Source organism: Hibiscus syriacus, unplaced genomic scaffold, assembly GCF_006381635.1.
Source record: "Hibiscus syriacus cultivar Baekdansim isolate YM2019G1 unplaced genomic scaffold, ASM638163v2 tig00117048_pilon, whole genome shotgun sequence".
In the NCBI taxonomy this organism is placed as follows: domain Eukaryota; kingdom Viridiplantae; phylum Streptophyta; class Magnoliopsida; order Malvales; family Malvaceae; genus Hibiscus; species Hibiscus syriacus.
In genome coordinates, this window is record NW_024063538.1 from 2,867,298 (window position 1) to 2,889,101 (window position 21,804).

Genomic DNA, 21,804 nt, shown 5'->3' on the forward strand with positions numbered 1-21,804 from the left:
TTAGTAAATTTAATTTAATTTGTCATTGTTTGGCTAGCTGAATTCAACTTTATTGTACATATCTTATAATTGCCTTTTTTCGGCTAGCTAAAGGATTCATGTCATCACAAAGTCTTTGACTTGATAATCACAATGTAGCATACACTGAATTGTCGAGTACCCGATCAATGTCATGGTTTTGAATATAATCTATTATAAAGTCGGGGCTTTCGAGTTTCCTCTATTACCAATTGCTTTAGCGGAATAGCTCAGCTTTATTGTATACATACATATATTTGTCTGGGCATATGAATTCTATTTCTTAAGCTTGTCAAGGAGAACCTGTTATAGTCCCGGTGTTTGCTGAAGGTCAGAAAATCTCATCGTTAGAGTTTAGTTCCCAAGCAACTACCTAAACTAGATTCACCTAGTTAACCATTCCATCTGAGAATATCATGATCATCATTGAACGTCATTAACAGAAGTAGAAACCAATTAGTTTTGCAATTTCGTGCTAGTTGCCCCATTTTGTCCGTTCCTAACACATACCTGAATGTCAAATCCTTAATGGACTTTTCACGAGAAGAGAAAACTAGCTAGGTCCCTGCAAGAAAAGGATATATTTAGGTGTATCTTTTAGATTAGGATCAAGGAGTCGTTGTTCTACAGGGGTTTAATATTATCATTTGTCAAAGATTTACAACCTTAATTATTAAAGAGCTTTTAATTAAGGTGATATTCAAGGAATTCAATATTAAAATTTCCTCATTGCTCATTTCCTTAGAAGGAAACATTAAAAATATTGTGAAAGTGCAAACACAAGTGTGGCTACCATATGTTTGGTAGGCCATCGAGCTGAATAGAATCGGACTCGAAGGTTTTTGTTGACAGATAACCCTTCTCGCCTTGAGCTATACTGTAAATTTGACTGGGATATAGTTTCTTGTTGCTAAATTGCATCCAATCCCATGTATTCTTCTTGACTTAAAGACCTCAATTTAAACTTCAACCGAAAAGTAGACTCTCGTGTTACTGTGCGGTTGATAAGCCCTCGAGCTGAATGAAATCGAACTCGAAAGTTCTCGTTGATAGATAACCCTTCTCGCCTTGAGCTATGGTGCGAACAGTTCCTTTAAGTGAAGGATGACTCCCCTTCGTGGGTCTAATCCGGTCATAATTCTTCAGGTGGTTCCTATTAGCTGGTCTGAACCAAGTGAGATGATCTTTGGATGACTCCCCTTCACGGGAAAGTCATGTGAGATGTTCTTCGAGTGACGTTGAAATCTGGGTTGAAAACTTTATCTGGAAACTAACCACTCGCCATTGTGTTAAACTAAACTGGATCCGCTCTAAATTAATTCTCGAACTTTCCATAGGTCAAGTTGGTTGAGGTATAACGCCTTGCCGCTGAGTTAAGCAGCCACCATCGATATTTTTAAACTCTTTTAAATCGAGTATCTTTCGCCTTAAAGTTGAAACTTGACTCTAAAGCTACAAAAATTATGTACGCAAAAAATGATAAATGTGATGCTCTTAAGTATGTCTAAGATGTATGCACAATGAATTAGTTATTGTTTTATTACTCGAACATAATCTCATTCTTTGTCTGCTGGTCATGCCCTTGGAATTAATCATTTCCCTGAATAGATCATATCTTGGACTTTGTGCTTCAATGCCCCACAATTCTCAGTGGTATGCCCTTAGCTCCCAATATGATAGTTGCATATGGCATTCATATCATGACCTTATACATCATTGGAATTGGATTCATGCGAGTCTTTTCATAGAAGACATTATAAGGTCTAGCCCCATATTAGCTAGGTAAGATCCCATGATGTTAATCTCATATATTTCCTCAATGTCACCTATATGGTTGATCGCTTGTAAATGTATATATTAAGGCAAGCAAATCTGTGAAAGTATACACAATCGATTCAAGTAATATAGGGTAAGTGAGTATCGTCTCCACAGGGATTGGTCGAGAAATATATTTTCACCACAACTAGAACTAATGTCACAAACTAAGTCCTACTAAGTTGTCATCTTAAGTTATAATATTAATAAAACAAAGAGGTAATTTAATGACTGCAGGAAAGTTTGGTCGAGACAAAATAAATATGCAGAATACTAAAATAAATAAAACAAGATAAGTGTTTATTTAAATCAAATACAAATAACCTCACATATTCAGACATATCACAGAGCACTGATACTAAACCCTTGCATTGTCAACAATTATTTCTAAGTCTAGAATGAATTATTATGACTCGCTCAAGTTACCCGACAGGATTACAAGGTATTCTTAGTCGATTGCTATGGAAATACTCCTCAGCGTTAACTACAATCCGTTGTTGTAGCAATCTGATAGGATTACTAGGTATTCTTAGACGATGCTCTTATATTGCCAAGACATGTTTTCCTTAACCCCAGGCGATCTCTCGATGCTCTTACAATGTTAAGGCAAAATATTTAAACAGTAAGCAAAACAGTCATAAGAAAAATATAATTCATCATTCATAAAACATAAAAATATTGTTCAGGCAACACAAAGTTTACATCAAGTAAGACATTCATGGTATTATCAAAGATCATCCAAAATTCAACGTTTAGTACAACCCCAAATAGATAAAGAGTTAAACAAAAAAAGAACAACTCCCAAAATCGAGGGCTCTGTTGTGACGATTCTGATCAGCACTACCTATGCCTTGGTGACCACCCTCTCTCGAGGCATGATCAGCGCTCTGCTAGTGTCTGGTTATGGAGGATTCCAAGGAAGGTCGGTGGGTAGACGGTGAAGAAGCACTGCAGTTGCTTGCTCATGCCTTGAGTAAAGTTATTCTCTCTTCTTCCTTGCCTCCTTTCTTTGGTGGCTACGGCTGGTTATTTATAAGGAAAACTCTCATAGGGTTTTGCATGCTTTTTGGAGTTTCCTTAAATAACCGTTGTCAAATAAATGTCCAGCCATAAAAAGGAAAGGCGACTGTAAGAATAATTAAGGCTTGATTGCATGTGAAGTAGGTCATCCAGCTGGCTTGTGACATAGGCGGTTTCGTCACACCTACTTCAGACTTCGTCAGATAAACCTTGCCTCGACGAGATAAATTTACTCCTCACGTTCTCATTTGTTCCATTGGCCTTTGCAAATTTACGTTGTCATGACTGAAATGTTCTTCCCCTGTAAGTTTCCTGCACAAACACAATCCAAAGAACCCTTTCTCCTCAGTAGCATCAGTCAAACCAAATAAATCTTGCCTAAGCAAAATTTATCCACCACAAGATAATGTAACCTATATGCAACTAAATGCAACTAAAATGCTATGCATACTTTATTTAGACGAGCAATAACTTAAGTGAAAAAACTAGAAATTAAATCTTTTTACAGAGTTATCACACCCCCAAACTTAAGCTATTGCTTGTCCTCAAGCAATGTACAATAGCTAGAAGAAAATTTAAATTGTCATGGCAAAGCAGAGTTAAGAAAATCATATGGTTTGAGATTTCAGCCCTTAACAAAAATTGTTTGGCCTCAACATGTTCGATAGTCTTGTAAGTCAAGTCTCTTCCCTAGTTAGGACTCTTTACTATAGTGTGTGCGTGATTGTAACCAGTCTTTGCATTAAGGTATTTAGAAAACTTAAGTAAACACTTCTCGTTTGTGAAGGTAACAAATTATTTGTCAGGCTTAGTTTACACTCTAGTTATTTATCAACTTTTTTTTCATAAGGGAGTCATCTCATCACAACTACCATTCCACACTCTAGGTAAAAGGGAGCATACCTTCCACCCCAAGCTAGTCGGGCAGAGTCATCCTGTGACTACTTTCATTCACTCATATGTCGAGGCTACTTTTAATTTCTTATGGAGTTTTTATGTTTATACCTTTGCATAGAGGAATGTCCATTCTTATTTTTTTAATTTTTCAAGTTTTCAAACACTAGAGAGTTTTACTTCACCCTTAAAATATTTTTGAAGTCTCGGCAAGCAGAAAGGTTTTTTCCAAAAATTTTACAGATTACCTGAAACAAAGACATCCTACAATCGCTTTTATGAACTTCAAAGAATCAGGCTTAAGGTTGGTTTTCTTCTTTAGACAGTCTTAACAATAATTCTGGCCTAGGCAATCATATTATGCATTCATCATTGGGCATCCCTAATTCATTCCTAACAATAACCTTAACCTGCTTATGTCAATGACAATCAAAATTTTCAACCAATTATCATCAACTGCTTTCTAACAAAGAATGGCAGAATATGAATATGGTACAATACCTCCCCCAAACTTGAAGGATGCATTATCCTTAATGCATGAAATTAAAACTACATGAATCTATATGCAGATGCGAAAAAGAAAAAATAAAATTATGATGGGGTGACTTGGTTCGTCGTCGTTTGGGAGGAGAGGGACTCTCGAATCCTGAGTCTACTGCTACTGGCGAGGGAGATGGCTGAAATATACGACCTGCAGTTCTCTTGTAGCGCTTCTTGCTGACGAGGCTCGTGTTGGAGTTGACTGCTCGGCAGTAGGAGTTGGTTGTGCTGGAACTGGTGCTAGACTAGGAAATGTTGTTGGGACTACTGTAGCTTGACTGACAGGGGACAGAATGGGATCTTGCGTAGGTTAGGACGATGCTGGAGTAAAATCTTCATCGGTGAAGAAGTGGGGTGGAGTATCATTACTACTTCTGGAGATTGAAAAGGAGGAGGAGCTGAGGAATTCTTCTGTGTCGTCTTGGCCTTCCTCTGGTACGGGTGGTACTTGAGTTGCTAGTGGTGGCACATCAATGGTTACTTCTGAGGGAACTTCTGGAATGGCATGCGAAGTCGAGGCATGGAATGTGTTGCCCCCGTAGTGTATTTAAGGACGACACTTGACATACTCGAAGTAGATTTCCATGTGGTCCTCCAGGTGACCGATCTTTTCACGCGTTTCTTGAGTGTGCGTGAACACAATAGCCATTCTAGTCGCGACAACCGATTTTGCTCCTCACTTTAAACCTTCCTGTAGGTCGTCGTCATTGAAAATCATCAACTCGGGGACCTTTTTCTTGGTAATACCTTTCTTGGGTTTAATGAAATCCTGGAAGGGCTCCTCGGGAACCTTCTTATTCTTGCATAATACGGTTATCAAGTTGGGAAACAGAAGGTTACCCCGGTTCCTCTTGGCACATTCATGGATCTGCTCGAAAATGAGTTCTCTAACGTCGATCTTTCTCCCGTATATGATCGAGTGCAAGAGCATCAGTCTCTTCACGAGGACAGTGGGTTGTGGGATGTTGGCATCAACTTGACTTTGAGAAAGTGGTTCCATAACTTCACATGCGGTTTTAGTGCTCGACGATCTACTCTTTTCCTCGTTGGGGCATTTCCTTCGAACTTACATGCGGTTTTAGTGCTCGACGATCTACTCTTTTCCTCGTTGGGGTATTTCCTTCGAACTTGGCCCACCCAAAGCATAAATCCTATAGTAATCCGTCATACGTTTCTTGATCGGCCTCAACCATAAATCGCTTGTGCTGCTCCTTCACTTTTCCCAACTTAAAGTATCGGTTGAGTACAGAGGGGGAAAATCGAATGAGCTTTCCTCGAACATAAACTGTTTGGATAGACGGGTCCTCGAGATGGGTGTAGAATTCTTGTACCATCGTCGGTGCTATGGCTTTGGAATTACGAACAAACTTCTTCCAGTTGTGTTTCTTTATAACGTCCATCATCTCCGATCCAAATGGCTCCTCTTTCTCGGCGGGAAAGATGAATCCATCTTCCAAATAGACTTGACGTTTCTGAAAAATTTTGAAGTGTGCTTCTGCTTCGGCTGTTTGAAAATGTTCAAAACTCTGTGTTGGGGCTGGGGCTTTCCTTTTTCTTATCATTGTTGTTGGTTGATATCAGTGGTGACAATGGGGAGAGAAAAAAAAATTCTTGCTTAGTAATGAGAGGTTGAGGCACGATGAAGAAGAAGAAGTTGAGCAGTTTGTTTCTTTGGAAAGTAATGGGTGGTTTCGGGTAGTTTTGTCCTTTCTTGGAGGGAAAAGATTTGTGCATTAATGAGAAGTATATAATTGGATATAAAGTGGGGAGAAAGATATATTTCCCTCTTTATTATACCGCCAAAACCATGCGCCATAGGGTTTCTTCTCTTCTCATGCATGCTCTTATTCCCCATGCAGCCACGTGTTCTTTGCTTGCCTACAATAAATAAAGTAAATAAAATAAAATGGATAATGAAAGCAGAAAATAACTTAATTTATTTATGTACAAAATTCAAATTTTCATTGCCTAGGCAACTAATTTTGTTTAAATAATTAGAGCAAACTCTTGGGTATCATATGCCAATGATGCCGGTTTGTCGCACATGACTGGGGCTCCTTTGTACTCCTTTAGTCTCTTCCCGTTCACTTTAAAGATGGAACCATCGTTTTGGTTATGTATTTCAATTTCTCCATTATCATGGACTTGGTGTACAATTAATGGTCCGAACCATCGTGATTTTAACTTACCTGGGAATAACTTAAGACGTGAATTAAAGAGCAGTACTTGTTGTCCATAATAAAATTACCTCGACGATATTTTTCTGTCATGCCATCGTTTTGTTTTCTCCTTGTATAGGAGGACATTCTCGTATGTGTGTACTCTGAATTCATCCATCTCGTTCAGTTCCAAGAGTCTTCTTTCTCCAGCAAGCTGAGCATCCATGTTTAGCTTGGTGGCCCAGTAGGCTTTATGTTCTAATTCAACAGGCATATGATATTCCTTTCTGTAGACCAGTTTGAATGGTGACATTTTCAACGGTGTCTTGAATGTTGTGCGATAAGCCATAGTGCTTCATCTAGCTTCGGCGACCAGTTTTTTCGACTTAGGTTGACTACTTTCTCAAGGATCTGTTTGATTTCCCGGTTAGACACTTTGGCTTGTCCATTCGTTTGAGGATTATACACCATATTAATCCTATGTCGTACTCCATATCGCTTCAGTTTCTTGGCAATCAATTTATTATCAAAATGAGTGCTTTCATCACTGATGATAGCTCGTGGTGTTCCAAATCGGGTGAATATATTTTTGTGCAAAACTTTTAACACCGTTTTGGAATATGTTTTAGGTGTAGAAATAGCTTAAACCCATTTTGATACATAATCTATTGTCAAGAGGATGTACAAATATCCGAAAGATGTGGGAAAGGGTCCCATGAAGTCTATTCCCCATACGTCGAAGAGTTCAATTTCCATGATATTTTGCCATGGAATATCGTGCCTTTTTGATATGTTTCTTGTTTGTTGGCATCTATCACATGTCTTATAGAATTCATGAGCATCCTTGAACAGGGTTGGCCAATAAAATCCAGATTAGAGCACCTTCGCTGCTGTTCTTATTCCACCGAAATGCCCTCCATATGGTGACGAGTGGCACTGGTGTAGAATATCTTTATGCTCTTCTTCTGGAATGCATCTTCGAATTATTTGGTCTCTGCATTGCTTGAAGAGAAATCCCAGTAGTAATATCGCACATCATGTCGAAACTTCTTTCTTCCCTGGCTAGATAAATCAGAAGGAACAATACCACTAAAAAAAAGTTAACAATGTCAGCATACCACGACGCAGCACTGACAAATAATATTTTCTCATCAGGGAAATCCTCTCTAATTTCTGTTGTGTCAAGACTATCTTGTTTTTTATCTAGCCTAGACAAATGGTCTGCCAATTGATTCTCTATACCTTTTCTATCCTTAATTTATAAATCAAACTCATGTAGTAATAATATCCATCGAATTATTATAGGCTTCGCATCTTTTTTATTAATAAGATATTTAATTGTTGAGTGATCTGTATGCACAGTTACTTTAGTGCCTATTAGGTATTGCCTAAATTTATCGAATGCAAATACTACTGCTAAGAGTTCCTTTTAAGTGCTGGTATAGTTAACTTGTGCATCATTAAGAGTACGGTTTGCATAGTATATGACATGAAAAATTTTAGTTTTCCGTTTCCCTAGCATCGCTTCGACTGCATAGGCACTGGTATCGCACATGAGTTCAAATGGTTCGTTCAATCTGGCGGGACAACGAATGGTGCTGTCGAAAGCTTTTTCTTCAAATCTGTGAAGGCATTCAAACAATCATTAATAAATTCAAATGGATGATTTTGTTGAAGCAAAAGATATAAGGGTTTACAGATTTGAGAAAAATCTTTTATGAACCGCCTGTAGAAGCCTGCATGTCTAAGGAAGCTTCGCACACCTCGCACACTGGTGGGTGGGGGTAGGTTTGCAATTATGTCCACCTTTCTTTATCGACTTCAATGCCTTTACATGAAATTTTGTAATCTAATATCATTCCTCCGGTCACCATAAAATGGCATTTCTCCCAATTCAACACTAGGTTGGCTTCTTCACATCATTTCAGTACCTTATATAAATTGCCGAGGCATCGTTCAAAATCATCACCCGAGACAGAGAAATCATCCATAAATATTTCCATGCATTCTTCCACTATATCTGAAAATATTTCCATTATACATCTTTGGAATGTAGCTGGAGCGTTACACAATCCAAACAACATTCTTCTAAATGCATAGGTGCTATACGGGCATGTGAAAGTTGTTTTCTCTTGATCCTCCAATGCTATGGCTATTTGATTATACCTTGAAAATCCATCGGGAAAGCAGTAAAATGCCTTTCCCGCCAACCTATCAAGCATTTGGTCGATGAAAGAAAGGGGAAATGGTATTTCGTTGTTGCTTTGTTGAGCTTCCTATAATCCATGCATATGCGCCAACCCGTGACTGTTCTTGTGGTGAGGAGTTCGTCATGTTCGCTTTTAATCACGGTCACACCACCCTTCTTTGGTACAAATTGCACCGGGCTAACCCATGAACTATCGGATATAGGATATATACTCCTGCGTCTAACCATTTTATGATTTCCTTCATGACTACCTTCTTCATGATTAGATTGAGCCTTCTTTGAGGTTCTACCAAAGTTCTATGGCTATCTTCAAGGTTGATTTTGTGCATGGATGTGGTCGGACTGATTTCCTTTAAGTCTGTCATTGTCCATCTGAGAGCTTTTCTGTGCTGTGACAAAACATTCAACAAACTATTCTCCTGTTCGGAGGTTAGGTTGGCAGAAATTATCACTGTTAGAGTTTCATCAATTCCTAGATATGCATATTTCAAATGTGATGGCAAAGGTTTAATTTTAGTTTCAGTGCATATTGCAAGGATGTCTCTTGAGACTTTACTTCATCATATTCTAAGGGTTCCAATTTTATACTTGATCTATTATGAAGAAGTCTCGATTGATCTTTTTTCTCTCTTTCGTATCGTGCATTGGTGTCAATTGCAGGACGTTCATTGTTCATATTTTTGTTGTCAGGGCCATGAATTTCTGAATCCTCTTCTGAGTTTAATTCTCTTGGGCCAAATGTATCTTGTTCGAGCATCTCAGTTGTAGGGTCGTGATACAAAGCGACGTATTCATCGAGTCGTAGAGATTCACCTTGTCCTAGGATTATCTTCTCCTTGACTTCTCTAATACATTGGCACTCTTCTGAATTGTCCACATATTTGATGGAGTTGAATACATTGATGGTGACACTTTGTTCTCCTACTCGTATTGTGAACTCTCCTTTTTCGCAATCTATTAGGATTCTCCCAGTAGCTAAGATTGGTCGTCCCAGGATGATCGGGGCATTTTCATCGGCTTCGCAATCCAGGATAAGGAAATCAACTGGAAAGATAAATTTATCCACCTTTACGATGACGTCCTCTATTCTACCCTCTGGCCGCACATATGACCGATCGGCTAGCTGTAAGATGACTGAAGTTGGGCAGGTGTGATACCCGTCTAGTTTCATAAATATGGACTTTGGTATCAAGTTCACACTTGATCCCAAATCAATAAGAGCTCGTCCTATGAAGTTACTACCAATTGAGCATGTTATTATAAAGCTGCCAGGGTCTTTTTACTTTGGTGGGAGTTTGCTCACTTCTGAACAGATTTCTGTTGTCGTGGCAACACACTCTACTTTCGTTTCTTCGTAACAATGTCTTTAAAAACTTGGCATAGGATAGCATTTGCTCGATGGCTTCAAGTAAAGGCACATTAATACGCAACTGATCCAGAACATCAACGAATTTCTTGAACTGGATGTCATCATCATCCTTCTTCAACCGTTGAGGGAATGGTGGTGGAGGTCTCATATTGTCTGCTGTTGTTGTTGAAAAATTTCTGGCCTCGGCCATGAATTTCTCATTGTTTGAGCGATGCTTTCTACACCTTCAGTTCTTTCCTTCTCTTTGGGTGTTTCCTCTCGTTCAAGATTTTCAGCTCAATCCTCAGGTTCATTATGCCATGGCGAAAACTGTTTGAGTTTTGTCCCCAAACTTGTCATCTTGGTTGATTGTTTTCCGCTCCTTAGTGTAAGAACATTGCATTATTCCTTCCTATGATGTTTAGTGATCTCTGTATCACTAGGGAGGTTTCCTTTTGGGCGAGAGTATAATGCTGTAGCAATTTATCCCACTTGATTCTCCAATGCCCTTAGGGATGAACTGTGGCTTTGCAAAAGTGTTTCTTGGCTTTATAACAAATTTTCTTGATTTTTAATTTTTGCAGAATTTTGGTGCATCAAGGTCTTTATGGAGGCCAAAAAGTCTTTCGTCGAAGCCATAAATTCCTGCAATGATAACTCCAAGGAATTAGTATTGGAATTAGTATTAGAGGAAGAATGTACACCTTTATTGTTTTGCCAGGGCTGATGATGATGTTGATTCTGTAAATGTTGATGATCATAATTATTTTACTATGACCTGTAATTTGCTGCTTGATTGTTGTTGTTTCCTTGATGACTCCATGAGAAATTTGGGTGCTGTCTCCAACCAGGATTTTATGTGTTCGAATATGGGTTGTTGTTGCTCCGATTGTAATTGCCCACGAAATTGGCTGACTCATGGTTTTTCAGGCATTCACTCTCATGATGGTTTCCGTGAGAAAATAAGCATGCGTTATTGGTCACCATGACTTCTCTTACCTCATTAGGACGTTGCAAATTTTTCAACATGTTGGTTATGGCAGAAAGTTGAGCGGCTACCAAATCCTTACCCTCTAATTCATATGCTCCATATGTCTTCTGTCGGTTCCCAATCTTGTATTTGGAAATTGATAATCATTATTTGCTATCCTGTCTAGGATGTAAAAAGCTTCCTCGGGTGATTTGTCTAGTAAGGTGCCATTTACTGAGGCATCTACCATCATTCGAGTTGGTGTAATGACTCCGTTATAAAACATTACCACTTGCGTCCAATCGTGAAAGCCATGGTTAACACACTTGTGAAGTAGGCTTTTGTACCTATCCAGCATTCGTACATTGATTCATCATCTCCTTGACTAAAAGTAGTAATGTCATTACGAAGCTGTGTATTCATATTGGGCGGATTGTATCGCAGTAAGAAACTCTTGCATAAATATGACCATGACTCCATTGAGCCAGAAGAAAGTCCACTGAGCCATGCTCTTGCTCTATCGCGTAGGGAATAAGGGAAAAGTTTCAGTTTTGGCACATCTTCATGTACTCCTTGTTGTCGAAACGAGTCGCATACTTCAAGGAAAACATTAACATGTTACCTAGCATCCTCATTGGGTGAACCACCAAATTGCCTGTTAGAGTTTAGCATGTTAAACATCACCAGTTTGAGTTCGAAATGAGTGGCTTGAATTTCAAGAGAAACTATGACTGGATTGAGATCATCAAGAATCGGGTTCAAATGATCTCGTATTGCTCTTGTCCTTACAACTTGAAGATTGACAGCTGCATCAGGTCTTAAATCTCCCATGTTGTGTTGTATTTGGAGTTGATTTGAATGTTCTTGGAGTTGATTTGAATGTTCTCTGGTTCTTCGTGCTCTCAACCTTTGTCTGAGTGATTGCTCAACTTCAGGGTAAAATGGTTCCAAAGGCTTACCAGAAGATCTCAAGGTCATGCAATAATTAAAACCTACAAAATAAAATAGTAAACTACGTTAGACTAAATAAATATAATGTGACAAAGAGAACTTATTATGGCTAAAAAAATTCTTCAGTTGCCAATCCCCGGCAACGGCGCCAAAAACTTGATCGCTTGTAAATGTATATGTTAAGGCAAGCAAATATGTGCAAGTATACACAAACGATTCAAGTAATATATGGTAAGTGAGTATCGTCTCCACAGGGATTGGTCGAGAAATATATTTTCACCACAACTAGAACTAATATCATAAACTAAGTCCTACTAAGTTGTCAGCTTAAGTTCTAATATTAATAAAACAAAGAGGTAATTTAAGGACTGCAGGAAAGTTTGGTTGAGACAAAATAAATTTGCATAATACTAAAATAAATAAAATAAGATAAGTGTTGATTTAAATCGAATGCAAACAAACTCACATATTCAGACATATCACAGGGAACTGATGCTAAACCCTTGCATTGTCAACAATTATTTCTAAGTCTAGAATGAATTATTATGACTGCTTAAGGTGCTCGACAGGATTACTAGGTATTCTTAGATGGTTGCTATGGTAGTACTCCTCAGCGTTAACTGCAATCTGTTGTTGTAGCAATACCTCTTAGATTAAACTATAGGCATTGTCTATCCTACTCTAGCGTTTATCCCTTTTAGTTGATTGAAACCGCTCCTTATCTCTAAGGTATACAAGTTAGAACTTCACCATCCTGGATTCATTCTATTGCTTACGTCGATCTATCTTAATTCTCTCGAATATAAGAATCACTATCTAGACAAAAGGCTATCTCTCAATGCTCTTATATTGCCAATACATGTTTTACCAAATCCCATGCGATCTCTCGATGCTCTTACAGTGTTAAGGAAAAATATTTAAACAGTAAGAAAAACAGTTATAAGCAAAATATAATTCATCATTCATAAAACATAAAAATATTGTTCAGGCAACACAAAGTTTAACATCAAGTAAGACATTCATGGTACTATCAAAGATCATCCAAAATTCAATGTTTAGTACAACCCTAAATAGATAAAGAGTTAAACAAAGGAAGAATGACTCCTAAAATTGGGGGCTCTATTGCGACGATTCTGATCAGTACTACACCTGCCTTGGTGATCACCCTCTCTCGAGGCCTGATCACCGCTCTGCTAATGTCTGGTTATAGAGGATACCAAGGAAGGTCAGTGGGTAGACAGTAAAGAAGCACTGTAGTTGCTTGCTCACGCCTTGGGTAAAGTTCTTCTCTCTTTTTCCTTTCCTCCTTTCTTTGGCGGCTACGTCTGGTTATTTATAAGGAAAAATCTCCTAGGGCTTTGCATGCTTTTTGGAGTTTCCTTAAATAACCATCGTCAAATAAATGTCCATACATAAAAAGGAAAGGTGGTTGTCAGAATAATTAAGGCTTGCATGCACGTGAAGTAGGTCATCCAACTGGCTTGTGACATAGGCGATTTCATCACACCTGCTTCAGACTTCCTCAGATAAACCTTGCCTTGGCGAGATAAATCTACTTCTCACGTTCTCATCTGTTTCGTTGGCCTTTGTAAATTTACATTGTCACGACTGAAATGTTCTTCCCCTGTAAGTTTTCTGCACAAACACAATCCAAACAACCCTTTCTCCTCAGCAGCATCAGTCAAACCAAATAAATCTTGCCTAAGCAAAATTTATCCACCACAAGCTAATGTAACCTATATGAAACTAAATGCAACTAAAATTATATGCATACTTTGTTCAGACGAGCAATAACTTAAGTGAAAAGACTAGAAATTAAATCTTTTTATGGAGTTATCACTGGCCATTCTTGATAGTTCTTTCGACCATTTCTCCACACATGACGATGTCGAGAAACTCTTGGTGGCAATTTCTATCATGTAAAGTGATGAACTCTTTTACATTCATTGGTGAATGCACTCGAGATGCGACATCCCTCCATCGTTAAACATATCGTTGCAAGCTCTCACCATTCTTCAGTTCGATCAGGGGCCATATCAATCATGTGTTTGTGTTGGCCCAGGAAAGCACTAGCCAAATCCTTCCAGGTACAAACTTGAATATGATTCAGTTGATTATACCATCTTGAAACAGGTCGAATCAGACTGTCTTGGAATCATTATATCAACATTTGATCATTGTTGTGTATTCAGTCATCCTTCGAATAAACATCATAAGATTGGTATTAGGAAAATATGGTTCCATCATATTTTTCAAAGTCGGGCATCTTGAATTTGGGTGGAAGTATCAGGTCTGGAACTAAAACTAGTTCAGTTGCATTCATTTCATTGTGAGAATTATGTCCTTTCATTTCCTTGAATATATTTCTGCACCATTTTTAAATTCTCAAGGATCTCATTCTTGGATCTTCTTATCGCCTCAGGAGTGGATATGTTATGATCAGTGGCAGAGAAACATACTGGGTGACTTAGAAGCTTTATGGGGTGAAATATCTATCGATGGATTTTCATGTGCACTCACACATTCAGAGGTTCCTCTAGTCGAGGAAATCTTTTTTTGTCTCTTTCTTGGTTGAGCCTAGCTACTTGGTCAACTAGGTCTTTTTGGTTTTGTGAGATACGATCCACGATAGTCTTTTGTGCCTGCTCTATTTTAGCTTACCACTCTGCTTGCATCATTTGCAAACTCTCTTCCAACTCTTTCTTCAATTTATCAAATTTTGCTTTCATTCTCGGTTCTGTGTGAATACAGTTACCGTTAGAAGTACTTTCTCAAAATTCCCTACAAGGTATGATTAATGCATGTAAAAATATTTAAATAAATATTATGCAAAATGCAATGATGCATGAAATGTTCGAGGCATTGATTCAAAAAACGTCTGTTATTATAAATAATCTTTATTAGAACAAAAATGTTATTTCTTAACAGATAAAAAACCCCCTTAACGGTACATTTTGACTAAGTCTTCTAGACCCCGAACAACTTCTAACAGGATGATTAGTCTTCGGCCTTCTCCTGTCACCAGTTGAACACCCTGTCGAGCCACTCCGGATTCTTTGGCTAAACCGTGCAAGTGATGAGCTGCTCTTTGTACTTGCTTCATAAAGTCTCGAAAGACTGCATCTCTGGCTTTCACTCTCTATTGAGCCTGTTCCCTAACGGAAATGCCATTGGAGCCCTCCATCGATAGGAGATATATGAAATTCCTCTACAATGGCTTCCAATTTCAACTATCGTTTTTGTTTTTGAAGCGACTCTCTAGGTCAATAACCTTTTCTCATCTGCCTCTGTAACCTTTTCCAATCCAAAGTTGACTTTTGATATGCTTGGTGGAAATCCTGGTCCATTATGAGTCCTTTAAAATGCTGCAGATTTGAATACTCTTCGATTTGTGGGCACCACGTCTTTTTTATTGAATGTGACACATAGTTGTCTTACAGAATGTCTCTTTTTCCATTTGAGTCTTTTCTGACCATAGACGGACCTCTGCGTTTTTCACCTCTTGTATTATAATCCCTTTGTCCATTAATGCAAATTATTTACATTCAACGAACACATTTTTATGGATCAACACCTCTTTTGAATGATGTAAATAATAAAAATAAAATGAAAGAGAACAAAAATGAAAGAAAAAGAGTTAGTGAGGTAAGGATAATAATCAAAACAATAAAACGTCATACCCCACATGATATCTACCCCACATACTTATTATTCCTACCCATACATGCTTTCTACCCCGCATGCGAATTTCAAACAAATCCTAACCTTATATTTGTCTAGTTTGCATGCTTTGAACATAAATTAAAATAAGAGATAATTCAAGCATCCTAGGTTTTGACATGGAGTTTCGGGTTGGGCTCTAATTCCCTGTAGTCTCCCGGTTTAGGTTCTAAAGAAGGACACCCGAGTTCTCCTTGCTGGTTCTTCCTTGGGCTTGCCAGGCCCTTAATCCTAAGCCCATTACAAGCTCATGTGGACTAAGTTAAACTCGATAGAATATATTCCCTTATGTCCGCACGGAGAATAAATTCACACGAAGACATAAGGTACATGAATCCCTAAGGTTACTTGCTAGGCCCGCACGGAGAATAAATTCTCACGAAGGCGTCGCTTTCACCCACACTTAAAAAGGGTTCAGAGCTCAGGTATAGAGCCAGAGGTGAAAAATTTTAAAATATGAAATCATTGAAAAAACGTTAGTACAACTATTTATTTGTAAAAAATAATCAAAGATAAACAATATGAATCAAATAAACAAATTAAAATTTAAACTTGTTTTTCGCTTAAAAGACAACCGTAAATTAATTCTGGCCTGACTTACTTACCTGTCCCCAACGGAGTCGCCAGGCTATCACAGCCGCCTTTCGGGTGAGCCCAGAATTGTGCTTCGACTTGAATAAAAACGTTAGAGTCGCCACCGATCATTTTAAAAATATTTAGGTTGATCATACATCATCTTACATGATATGCGTTTTACCAAAAATATGTCGGATTTGGGATCAGTTACAGTCAAGGAAAGATTAGCACACTTGAACTGCCCTTTTGGTACCATTTAATTTGTCGGTGTCTTAATTGCAGAAATTAAAATTTAAAAACTCAATTCAGATTATTTACCTTTGATCGATTAAAAAATTCCCCTAAAAAGTAAAAATATTAGATAAAAAATAATAAATAAATATAAATAAATCAGAGGGATAAAAATAAAATTTAAAAATTTAAAAAAATTAAATTTTAAATGTAATAAAATAAACGGAATTTTAAAAAGAAACCTGTGAAAAGACAAAAATATTAGTGAAAATAGAATAATAATTAAATAAAAATATTAAATCAAATCATATGAAAATAAATTAGGTGTTAGATTGAGAATAATCAAAGTTAAACATCAAAATTAAATTACAAAGAAATGAACTATGTTACGTGGTGCATCAGAGATAGGGGGACCAGAAGAAGGATTTAACCACAATATTTGAAGAGCTATGGAGGAATTTACCCATAATAGTTGAAGGACCATAGGGAGAGTTTACTGAAAGTCCTATGACATGTGGGCTACCCAAAACAAAATGAATCAGGCTATTAAAATATGGGCCCCTTTGAAGAAATTTCCATACATACACCACCTGTGCTCTTATATAACCATACTTTCTTGGTGCCACCATCAAGAGTATTAGTTCTACAGAGCCTTGAATAAATATCTCGTTTACCCAGATTTTCAGGCACAGAGGGTAGAATTTTATCAACAAGAAGTTGATAATTTGGCGGAAGTTTTGATCCCCAAACAAAATCAACCAAAGAAGGACCTCTAAATGCTCTGTTCAACTTCGCCAATTTAAAAATCTTCGACGGATCCAAATACCCAATAATCGATGCCACGCATCTCTCTGGTAAATCTCACAAATACCCTCATTCTTCAAGAGTAGAGAAAATGCATCAAATGAGCTCTTATATTTAACGGCTTCACCAGACGTCATCATTATTCTTCTACGAACAGTGTCGATTGGGTACGATGAAAGGCTAGCACCATTGGTGATGAGCCAACTGAGGGAAAAGCTAGCAAAGAAACTATCCTGTATACTTATGGTCAAAATAATCAGCTTCAGAGAGTCGTACATTCCAAAGTATAGACCGTAGTACACAACGATTAAGACACACGAGATGTTGAAACCACGGTAAAGACCGGCAATACCATCGAATTTCAAGGTCTTCCTGTAGACATCAACAAAACCATTGAATTTCTCTCTCTTCCCTTCTTTGCATCCTTTGCATCATTGGCAAGACGGGTTCGAACATAGTCCAAGAAGTAGACAAAGAGAAGGGAAGAAGCACTGGCCGCACCTCCAGAGGCCAAGTTTCTGACAAAAACCATTTCCAGTAACTATCTTTATATTTCTTAAAGTTGAAAAGCCTCATACTGTCCCCTTGAAATCCCAAAACCTACTTTATTTATCTTCCAAAAAGAAGACCCCCCAATCCAAAGCAAAAGACGTGAGGTGAGGAGTGCACAACCAGGTTCCCACAAAGAGAAACAGTTGAGATGCGTGGGGGTTCCACATGGGGCCTACAAAATAATTGTAATATATAAATTACTAATAATAATAATATATGTTTTTGTAGACCCAGACAAAAACGAGTGTCTACAATATCCACTCCTGAGGAGACAAAAAAAGCCAAGAATGAGAACCTTGAGAATTTAAAAAAACGGTGCAAAAAAGACATTCAAGGGAATGAGATGACATAACTCTCACAATGAAATGGATGCAATTGAACTAGTTTTAGTTCCCGACTGATGCTCCCACCCTAATTTAAGATGCCCAACTTTGTAAAGTAGAGTGGAACCAGATGCATTAATGCCCATTTCACGATGTTTATTCGAAGGATGCCTGGATACACCAATAATTATCAGATGTTGATCCACTGCTTACAAGACAGTCTAATTAGACCCGCTTCAAGATGGTATAATCAACTGAGTCATATTTAAATTCACTACTGGAAGGATTTGGCTACTGCTTTTCTGGGCCAATACAAACACATGATTGATATGGCCCCTGATCGAACAACGCTACAAAATATGGAGATGAAAAGTGGTGAGAGCTTCCGACAATATGCTCAACAATGGAGGGTTGTCATATCTCAAGTGCATCCACCGATGAATGTAAAACAGTTCATCACTCTATTCATTGATACATTGAAGTCTCCATATATCGACTACATGATAGGAACTGCCACCAAGAGTTTCTATGACATCGTCATGTATGGAGAAATGATCGAAAGAGCTATCAAGAATGGCCAGATAGGTGACATTGAGGAAAGAGTTGAGATTAACATCGTGGGATCTTACCTAGCTAATTTGAGGACTGGACCTCATAATGTCTTCCGTGAAAATACTCATATCAATCCAATTCCAATGACGTATGAGTAATTGCTCCCAACGTTAGTTGAGAGAAATATTGTAATTACAGTTCAATCCAAACCAAGAAAAGCCCCATATCCTGAAGGCTATGATATTAACGCTATATGCAGCTATCATATTGGGAGCTCAGGGTATACAACTGAGAATTATTGGGTAATGAAGCGTAAAGTCCAAGATTTGATCTATTTAGGGGCATGATTGATTCCAAGGACAAGACCAGTAGAAAAAGAATGAGATTTTGTCCGAGGAATAAAACAAGAACTAATTCATTGTGCATACATCTTAGACATACTTAAGAGCATCACATTTATTATTTTTCGTATACATAATTTTTGCAGCTTTAGAGTCAAGTTTCAATTTCAAGGCGAAAGATACTCGATTTAAAAGAGTTTTAAAAAAATTGATGGTGGTTGCTTAAATCAGCGGTGAGGAGCTACACCTCAACCAACTTGACCTATGGAAAGTTCGAGAGTTAATTCAGAGTGGATCCAGTTTAGCTTGACTCAACGGCGAGTGACTAGTTTCTAGTTAATGTATCAAGCCAGACTTCAACGTCACTCAAAGAACATCTCACATGACTTTCCCATGAAGGGGAGTCATCAAAAAATCATCTCACTTGGTTTAGACCCGCTAAGGGGAACCACATGAAGAATTATGATCGGTTTAGACCCGTGAAAGGGAACCATCCTTCACTTAAAAGAACTCTTCGCAGCATAGCTCAAGGTGAGAAGGGCCATCTATCAACGAAAACTTTTGAGTTCAATTTCATTCAGTACGAGGGCTTATCAACCGCACAGTAGCAACAAGGAACTACTTTCTTGTTAAAGTTTAAACCAAGGTCTTTAAATTAAGAAGAAGACCTAGGTTGACTGCGATTTAGCAACAATGAACTATATCCTAGTCAAATTTACAACATAACTCAAGGCGAGAAGGGCTATCTATCAACAAAAACCTTCGAGTTCGATTCCATTCAGCTCAAGGGAATATTAAACACATGGTAGCTACACTTGTGTTTGTACTTCCACAATATTTTAAATAAAATGTTTCCTTCTGAGGAAATGAGCAATGAGGAAATTTTAATCTTGAATTCCTTGAATATCACCTTAATTAAAAGATTTTAATAATTGAGGTTGTAAATCTTTGACAAAAGACAAAATTGAACTCATGCAAAACAAGGACCCCTTGATCCTAATCTAAAAGATACACCTGAATATATAACCTTCTCTTGCAGGGACCTAGTTAGTTTTCTCTTCTCGTGAAAAGTCCATCAAGGATTTGGCATTCATGTATGTGTTAAGAGCGGAAAAAATAGGGCAACTAGCACATAAAATTGCAAAACTAATTGGTTTCTACTTCTATTAATGATGTTCAATGATGATCATGATATTCTCAGATGGAATGGTCAAGTAGGTGAATCTAATTTAGCTCGGTTTCTTGGGAATTGAACTCTAACGATGAGATTTTCTGACCTTCAACAAACACCGGGACTATAACAGGTTCTCATCAACAACTTAAGAAATAGAATTTGTATACCCAGAAAAATATATATATATATATATGTATATGTATACAATAAAGTTGAGTTATTCTGCTAAAGCAATTGGTTATAGAGGAAACTCGAAAGCCCTAGCTTTATGAATAGATTATATTCAAACCATGGCATTGATCGGGTACTTGGTAATTCAGTGTTTTCTCTATTGTGGTTGTCAAGTCAATGATTTTGTTATGACATTAATCCTTCAGCTAGCCGAACAAAGGTAATTAAAAGATATATGTACAATAGAACTGAATTTAGCTAGCCAAACAATGGCAAGTTAAGTTAAATTTATTAAATAAGGAGTTTCAGTGAATATGGACTAAGAGAGTTGAGGAACACCTATTATAGTTGAATTTAAATGAGCACTCAGAAATCTCATTTTTAGATCGATATTTCTGCACTACCTTGACTAGGCGAGTTTACGAAGCTTGAACAAATGGAAGATTTCAGAGAACTAAAAAAAAGTGTTCTAAAGAGTTTAACAATTGACTATGCTAGTTGCGACATTTTGTTCGGATCCGATCAAAATGCCAAACCAAGAAAGAGGGGCATGACATGATATTCAAGGTGACCGAATTGATGAAACAAACCTTAGAATTTAGGTAGCCTACCTCTAAACCAACATTTTCGATCTTATATTTGTAAAGATTTGCAGCTATCAAAGATTAAAAGAGCAGTTGATTATTTTGATATCCAATGAACTCTGTTTTATGATTTGTTTCAATTGTGAAACTTAGAATGAGACAATATTTTCAAAATTCCTTTTGATATGTTTCAAAATTTTGAAAATTCAAAGGAAGAAAAGCATTTTCAAACAAGATAAATTCTCTAGAAGTATCTTGGAATTCAACATATATCTTTGTAAAGCTCAAGATCGAAGTTGTAAAGGAAACCAAATTTTTGGGGTAAATTTTAATGGGGCAAGGAAAAGAAATTGTCTTAGGTCAAGGCTTATGCACACTACTTGAGAAATTTGAAGGGCATCACCCAAATCAAGACTAAAAAATGACATTATGTACATCGGATTTAAGCATGTTGGCGAGACGTTCTCTTCCCTGGCGACTGAGAGTGAAAAAAGTACACCCAGACGGTGTAACTAGTCTCGACAAAGTAAGTGTTTATCCTCCCTGAATCAGATAAAAAAAACCAAATTGTAGAGTCGCCACCAATCTTTTTATGGTGAGATTGGTCACCAAAGTGTCATATTATTTTAATAAAAATTCCTAAGAATTTATTAAAATAATACAACTCGAGTCTACTTACAGAAAAATGAGTTCGGGAGTCGAATACGTAAGGAAAAGAATTAGCAATCCCACAACGCCCAAAATTGATACTGGTATTTATTAAATGTATTTGCAGTAAATAATATATTTGTTTTCTAAATTAAATAACTTAATATAAATACTAAATATTTAATATTAATAACACTATTATAA